At 46.9% G+C, this 8,384-nt stretch overlaps 1 long non-coding RNA gene across 1 annotated transcript; it reads right to left on the reverse strand.

The window, feature by feature from the left end:
* Positions 1 to 78: 78 nt before the first annotated feature.
* On the reverse strand, positions 79 to 2,981 carry LOC307048082. The gene is made up of 6 exons (XR_013810696.1): positions 2,699 to 2,981; positions 2,204 to 2,259; positions 1,552 to 1,651; positions 1,171 to 1,255; positions 786 to 833; positions 79 to 202 (listed from the first exon to the last, which is right to left on the reverse strand). It is a non-coding gene; the product is annotated as an uncharacterized lncRNA (long non-coding RNA).
* Between the last annotated feature and the right edge of the window lie 5,403 nt (positions 2,982 to 8,384).

Raw genomic sequence — 8,384 nt, forward strand, 5'->3', positions numbered from 1 at the left:
TTCATTCTGGGTCTTACGGAGTATTTAAATAGGGAATAACCAACAATTTGAGGGACATAAAGAAAATTGACACAAACATACATCCAGGAATCTTTTATTGGTCACTTGTATGCCAGGTACCAGCATCAGAAAGAAAAAAAGGTGTTTCCACCTAAAAGAGCCCCTTGTCTCTTCATTTGCCTCTTCCTGTAGTGTTTCTCTCCTGAAAAAGAAGTGTACACCAGTGTGTTAATAATGCCCCAATTAATCAATGCCACCCAGGTTTTCCTAAGGGCTGGTCTCAGTCCCATATCCGCATTTATCATCCATAGATGTCCACTCAGATTAGGTTTCATCCTGGACCAGTCACAGCCTGAAAAAATACCCTGAGCTAGAATAGAACCACTCTCCCAGGAGAGGGGTGGGTAAGACTCCAAGGTTACCAAAACCAATGAGCATGAGCTCAAGCCATTATTGCATTCACAGTAGTCAGCCCTTCCTGTAAAGACACAGGGCTGTCCCTTCTGCCACATTCTACTCTGCAGGTGTGTTCTTGGCATTTAGCATAGGCAAATCTAGCAGACCAAGTCACACTGTAAACATTTATTTTTTGTCCTCCGGGTTATGAAGAGCCAACAAATACAGCACACAAGGCCAGATGTAAATGACATATTAAAAAGACCTTTACACACAGACCTGAGTAGCCTTATTATCTACTGGCTACACTGCTTAGGGTGATAACAGTGAAATACTAATGGAAGCTGCAAGGAAGTTGTGAGAAAGCTTCTGGCAGACATTCAACTCACCCAACTCTGTAGATCCACAATCACAGAAGAAAGCTTTACTGGTAACATCTTAGGAAGGAAAATAAAGAACACTTGATCAGGAGGCAAGAAAGCTATGGATAAATCCCTCCCAAATACAGAAATATTAGCAATCACTACACCAACTGCCCAGTTTCACATACAGCCTCCCTTTAAGCCTAAGATTATCCCATTTTACAGGGGAGGAGGCAACAAGTTCCAAGAGAATTCAACCTTGTTTGAAACTAGCCCACATGCTATATAAGCAGACACCATGAGCACAGCTTCAGTACTACTATTCCTCCTCTTTCGACCACCAAGACCAAGGTTCAGATCTGATGGGAAAGGGAACCGGAGGGTCAGGCTGTCTTCAACATTCCAACTTTACCTTATTCTAAAGCATGGCTCCAGCAACAAGCTGGTATTTTCAGATACTTCAGTATCAGGCACTGCCAGTAAAACCTGGGGGCAACCTGCAGAAAAAAAGTGTGGAAGCTCTAAATCAAAAAGTTGATCCATACACAGAAGTTGACTTTTTTGATGGAAACACATGGACTCAGGTGGAAGGCTTCCAGCCCAGGTCCTGAGGTGCTATAGGAAAGGCGAGTGGCAGCTGCAGGTATTACGCTGACCTGTGCTGTCAAAGTCTCTCCAAGTTGCTCTTGCATGCAGTTGGAGATCCCATGGCCACAACAAGCCATAGCCCTTGGAAACATGCTGTACTGACCCACTAGGTAGCTCCCAAATTACGTCTCTACAGAAAACCTACCAGGTCCTGAGGCTGCTGTGTTCCATCACTGTCATTACCCCAGTCTTCACTCACCAGAAAGGTCAACTTCAGTCATCCTGGAATCTTCAATCTGGCACAGCTAAAAGGAGAACACAATTGTCCTGAATGATCTTAATTGTTCCCTTCATTTGGTCTTCAGAACCACGGTTTTTGACTAGCCTTTGGTCCTAAGTACTGATGCCATAAGCTTTTCAGGGCAATGACCCAAAGCACGACCAAGATCTGCACCACCTGCCACAGGATTTTCCCAGTACAGATATCTAACCCACCCCCATCTACCCCTCCATGCTGGTTCTTGGCCTCTGCAAGCTACTTCTCCAAAGCCTTATTCTGTTAACTCTGTATGCATGACCTCATCAGTGGAACATTTCTGCTGGCCTCTGGAAATGTGTCAACTCTAATAAAGGTCCCTGGTTATACCTGAGAAATGGCAGGTACAATGGGAGCTGTCTTTTCCCGAAATGTTGCAGATCAGTTACAGCAAACAGAACAGCGACCGTCAAGGAAAACTGTCACTCTGGGCTCCTTTTTGACCACAGCAGCTATGTGGAAGCAGCTGCAGCTTCGATAAGGGCCACAGGGTAATCCAGATCACAGGGCAAGCCCAACACTGTGCAGCCCTCAGACTCACCTAAATCCTGTGCATCAGGACTTATCACCAATTCATCTACTGGGACACTCTGGAGACTAAAAAAAAGAGAACAAACATCCTATAGGTCCCAATCACCACTTTGTTTTACTATGTGCCAGTGTTTTGTCTCGTTTATCTTCACTGGACCATTTTATCATCCCCATTTTTTATAAGACTTAGACAAGTTACTTGCCGAAAGTTGTCTATCAATGGAAAAAGTGACAAAGCTGGGATTCAAAATAGTATCTGAATGACTAAAGCCCGTCCTCCAGAAAACCTTGTCCTTATACCCACCATGGTGACTTCCTTAACATGTGCTGTGCAGCCAGATAATTTAGATGAAGGCACGGAAGTCACTTGCCCAAGATCACCGAGAAGCTAGCTGTCACAGGCATATTCAAGGTCTGGCTGACCCCATCACGTGGTGTCCCCCCAAATTAAGCCACTTCAGTCCCAGAACTGCCGTGCACCCGGCGGCCTGCCCGCGTTACTCACCCGTCACACCGGAGCACAAGGCCCCGCGGGCCAAGGCGGGAGCAGGGCGCGGCCCTCACAGGGTCCGGCTCCTTTCACTGCGCATGCGGCCAACGAGGCCTTCCGGACCTCGATCCGACCAGGTCGGCAGGCCAGGGTCCTCCGTGCTGCGCTCAACATCCCACAGCCTCAAGAAGCAGCTCCGGTGAGTGTGGCGCCGGTGGCGCCAAGGCTAAGGCCGGGTACGGCGGAGGATGGGCGTGGACCATAACGAGAACCCGAAGAGTCAATTGAACAAGGACGCGATAACCGGGAAAAAGGGTAGCTGCGCGCCGAGAAGGGGTTTATATAGGCCCCGCCCCTCGCGGCCGCGCCTGACAGTTGGAGCTGCGCGCCGCGCAGACTGCTGGGAGTTGTAGTTCTTTCGCTGCCAGAGCGGGCCGCGTGTCTGGCTCCCAGCCCCAAGCGCGTGCGGGGCGAGACTCTTTTCACTCACATGGAGAAACCTTGTGGTTTCTTCTGGACCGGAAGAGGTTCCTCCGCCTTCCTTAAGCATTCAGTGAATGTCCAATACCGGGGACTGGGCTCACAGATACCGCTGTGCCATCTGGAGTTCAGTCCGGGGAAGACCTTCAACATCGGGAAGTTAACCGTTAACCCTGTGAGCTGAGAAAGGGCTGCGTTCAGACCGCCGTGGGCACGTGGAGGAGCAGCGACTGAGTTGATTTCGGGGAGGAGCTCTGTGAGGTCTTCTCGGAGAGGGATCTTGGGGAGGGCTTCCTTCCCAAAAGTAAGAGGTGACTGATTACAGTACTCATGAGATGAATGCATTATTTGTTCAAGCCTCATCTCTTCCGCTGATAAAAAATTTTATTGAGTGCTTGCTAAGTACACTGTGCTCCATTATCTCAGCTAGTTTTCATTAACCCTGTGTGTGGGTATTATAATTATGCCTTTTTCACACATAAGGAAACTGAGGAATGGATCACACAGCTAGCAAGCGAGATAAGGACTGGAATGCGGAAGTCCACCTCAAACAGCACACTCATAATCACTGTGCCATGTGCACGTTTTGTCCGTAGAATGAATAAGCGTCAATATAAAAACAAGTAGTAATTGTCAAGAATTAAGCACCTATTCTGTGCTTAATCTATTCATCAGTTTTCATCCTTACATACACTTTAAAAAGTTTTTATCCTTACTTACACTTTAAGAAGTGTTACTATTATTCTCATTTTATGGAGAAGGCGACAGACTGTATGAGGGTTAAGAAACTTTCTGATGACTTCCAAATGTGTTTCTTTAGCTCCGCTTTTCTTCTGAGCTCCAGACTTGATATCCTGCTGCTTCCATGACATCTACACTTGGATGGCTATTTATTAATAGGCTTCTCAGAACACAGTCTTTCCTCCTCTAGACCTGCTTTTCCCCATCTCAGTAAGTCCTTAGGGTGACCCAGGACCCCTCTTCTTCTAACATCCCGCTTCCAATGCATCAGCAAATCCTGCGTTCACCTTTAAGATGCGTCTGACTATTTCTGGACTTCCCTGGTGGTCCAGTGGTTAAGAATCCGCCTGCCAATGCAGGGGACACTGGTTTGGGAGGATCCCACATGCCAAAGAGCAACTAAGCCCGTGAGCCACAACTACTGAGCCCGCGTGCCACAACTACTGACGCCCACGCGCCTAGAGCCCGAGCTCCGAAACAAGTGAAGCCACTGAAATGAGAAGCCCGAGCACTGCAATGAAGAGTAGCCCCCGCTCACGGCAACTAGAGAAAGCCTGCGCACAGTAACGAAGACCCAACACAGCCATAAATAAATAAATAAATGGGAAAAAAAATGAAACTGTCTCTAAAATAATGAGACTAAGGCTCATTTAGCTCATATTTAGATCTATGATACATTTTGAGTTAATTTATGTGTATAATGTGAGGTAGGAATCAAGGTTTGTTTGGTTTTTTATTTATTGCATATTGCCTATCCAATTGTTCCACCTTCAATTTTGTAAAAGATCATCTTTTTCCATCTAATTGCTTTGGCATCTTTGTTAAAAACCAGTTGACCATATGTGTAGGCCTGTTTCTGTATTCAGTACTATACTCTCCTGGTTACTGTAGCTTTTTACTTTGTTCTTCTTTTTCAAAATTGTTTTAGCTATTCAGTCCTTTGCATTTCCATATAAATTTTAGTATCAGCTAATTTAAATTTTTTTAAAAGCCTACTGGGATTTGATTTGTATTGCATTGAATCTATAGATTAATTTGGGAAGAATTGACATCTTAACCATTTTGAATCTTCTGTACAGATGGCTAATAGGCACATGAAAATAAGCTCAACATTACTGATTATTAGAGAAATGCAAATCAAAATAAGGTATCACTTCACACCAGTCAGAATGGCCAGCATTAAAAAGTCTAAAAATAACAAATGCTAGAGAGGGTGTGGAGAAAAGGGAAACTCCTACAGCGTTGGTGGGAATATAAGTTGGTGCAGCCACCATGGAAAACAGTATAGAGGTTCCTTAAAAAACTAGAGTTGCCACATGATCCAGCAATCTCACTCCTGGGCATATATCCAGAGAAAACTGTAATTTGAAAAGACACATGCACCCAATGTTCATAGGAGCACTATTTACAGTAGCCAAGACATGGAAGCAAGCTAAATGTCCGTCAACAGATGAATGGATAAAGAAGTTGTGGTTCAGGGACTTCCCTGGTGGCACAGTGGTTAAGAATCCGCCTGCCAATGCCGGGGACACAGGTTCGATCCCTGGTCTGGGAAGATCCCACATGCCGCGGAGCAACTAAGCCATGCACCACAACTACTGAACCTGCACTCTAGAGCCCTCAGGCCACAATTACTGAGCCCATGTGCTGCAACTACTGAAGCCCACGCACCTAGAGCCCGTTCTCCGCAACAAGAAAAGCCACCACAATAAGCCGCGACCGCAACGAAGAGTAGCCCCCGCTCGCCGCAACTAGAGAAAACCTGCGCACAGCCGAAATTAATTAATTAATTATTTTTTTAAAAACTAAAAAGAAAGATGTCCATATATACAATGGAATACTACTCAGCCATAAAGAATGAAATACTGCCATTGTGCAGTTTATTATGTATCAATTATATAATAAAGATGTAAAAAAAGAAAAAAGTAAGCAAGAGAAAATTCAGATCATGTAATTCACCTGTCCCCAAATCACTGACTTCTTAACACATTTGGAATAAAAGTTGAAGTCCCCATTATGGCCTCTGAAGCCACAGATGATTGCGCTCATGGCTCACCACTTGCTCCCCATTCATTCAGCTCCCTCTCTCTGGCCTCTGTGCTCTTGGAGCATCCCTTGCCTGCTCCAACCTCCAGGCCTTCACTCTTGCTGTTCTTCCTGCCTGGATCTGTCCTCCCTGTATATCACAGACAACCACGCTGCTCACTCCCTCTCTTCCCCTGGTTTTCTGTTCAAATGTCACCTCCTCGGACCACCCTGTTCTTTTTTTTTGAAGATTTTTTTTTATATGGACCATTTTTAAAGTCTTTATTGAACTGGTTACAATATTGCTTCTGTTTTATGATTTGGGTTTTTTTTTCGCTGCAAGGACTGTGGGATCTTATCTCCCCAACCAGGGATCAAACCTGCGCCCCCTACATTGGAAGGCAAAGTCTTAACCAGTGGACCACCAGGGAAATCCCCAGACCACCCTATTTTGATATAGCACCCTGCCACCCTTCAAGCTATGGCTTGTTACTTATAACACTTATTGCTCCCTGTCATCACATTTTATATGAGTTTATTTTCTGTCTTCCCCATTACAAGTGAGCTCTCCAAGAAAAGGAATTGTGTTTTTTTTCCCCACTGCTGTATAAGTGCCAAGTATATAAAAGATGGCCAGCACTTATTGAAATAATTACTAAGTGAATGAATTAATGAATGAATAAAACTTGGCCAAGTCCACATAGCTAGTAAGCATCATTTGGAACTAAAACTAAGATCTGTCTAATGCAAATGTGCACCTTCTACGATACACAGTAACCCCAGAACTACCCTATGAGGTGGGTGCCATGATTTACCTCACTTAGCAGAAGGGGAAGCAGGGTTGGAGAAGGGAAATGACTTGCCCCCTGCGTCACATAGGGAGTCCATGGCAAAGTCAGCTGACATCTGGATTCCAGCACCAGGTGCAGTCAGGGACAGGCACATGACCCCAGCCCACAGCAGGAACGTCTAGGAGAGGAAGTTCAAGGAGTCATATGCTGACAGTGCACTCTGCCCACATGCTGACTGCAAAGGCTTCTGGGACGTCTGGGTTCAAACTGCCTTTCAAGCTGTTTCATGCCTCTGCCTTTGCCCAGCTGCCCCAGCATGGAGTGCGCTTCCTCCCTGAGCTCCCCAGCTCCCACTTGTTCTTGGAGACCCAACTTCAGCTTCACCTTCTCCAAGAGGTCTTCTCTGACCCCGTAGCTCCCTCAGTCCAGCTCTGTTGTGGTATTTGAATGAATAAATGAGTGAATGAATGAACGAATAGTATTTATCCATCTTTATTCATTCATTCATTCAACCATAAATATTTACCAAGTTCTACTTTGTGCCAAGCACTGAGGATACAGCCACTGGTCCTTGTCCTCAAGAGGCCTGAGCCTAGAAGGGAGACAGACATCACAGTGGACAAAAGGGCCTGTGACCTCACTGGCCAGTGAAGTAGGGGTTACCCTTTGACGAGCAGAAGGGGAGTGTTCCTGGCAGAGGGCTGAGAAGAGGCAACATGTTCAGCATGGCTGGAGCCCCAGTGGTGAGTAAAGAAAGGTGGGGGTGGAATGGGGGGAGGAAGATCTTCACAGCCCTGATGCAAAAACTGTTTTTCCAGCTGAACAGAGCAAGGTGATAAGAACATCCCGATGGAAGAATCAGTGGGGCAGGTGGGAGTGGGGCAGACCCTCCTGGTTTGGGCGGAGCTGGCAGGGCGGGTTCCTTCCCCAACACACATACCCTAGCTGATGCCCCCCCACCTCCTCCTGGAGGTGGAGGCAAGCAGAGACTTGGGACCCTTCAGGCTAGTGCAGGTGACCAAAAGCCAGGATTACTAGGAGACCTAACAAAATGGCTTCTCACAGATGTGTTTAAAGTTAGCCACAAGAAAACCTGGGCCTTCCCAGGTCCCCAAACTGTCCAGCCAGAAACAGACTTGGCAGCTAGTCTGTCTTCCGTGCTGAGTGATCTTGGGCTGGTTACTTAACTTCTCTGAGCCTCAGTTTTCTCATCTGTAAAAAACACTGGGCAGGGGGGCTTCCCTGGTGGCACAGTGGTTGAGAGCCCGCCTGCTGATGCAGGGGACACGGGTTCATGCCCCGGTCCGGGAAGATCCCATATGCTGCGGAGCGGCTGGGCCCGTGAGCCATGGCCGCTGAGCCTGCGCGTCCGGAGCCTGTGCTCCGCAACGGGAGAGGCCACAACAGTGAGAGGCCCGCATACCGGAAAAAAAAAAAAAACACTGGGCAGGGACTTCCCTGGTGGTCCAGTAGTTAAGAATCCGCCTTCCAACGCAGGGGACATGGGTTCAATCCCTGGTCCCTGGTCGGGAATTAAGATCCCACATGCCGCAGGCAACTAAGCCTGCGGACTCTAGAGCCGGCGCACTGCAACTAGAGAGAAGCCCGCATGCCACAACGAAGACCCAATGCAGCCAAATAAATAAACGAATAAATATTAAACA

Source organism: Hyperoodon ampullatus, assembly GCF_949752795.1.
Source record: "Hyperoodon ampullatus genome assembly, chromosome: 2".
NCBI classification, from domain to species: Eukaryota; Metazoa; Chordata; class Mammalia; order Artiodactyla; family Ziphiidae; genus Hyperoodon; species Hyperoodon ampullatus.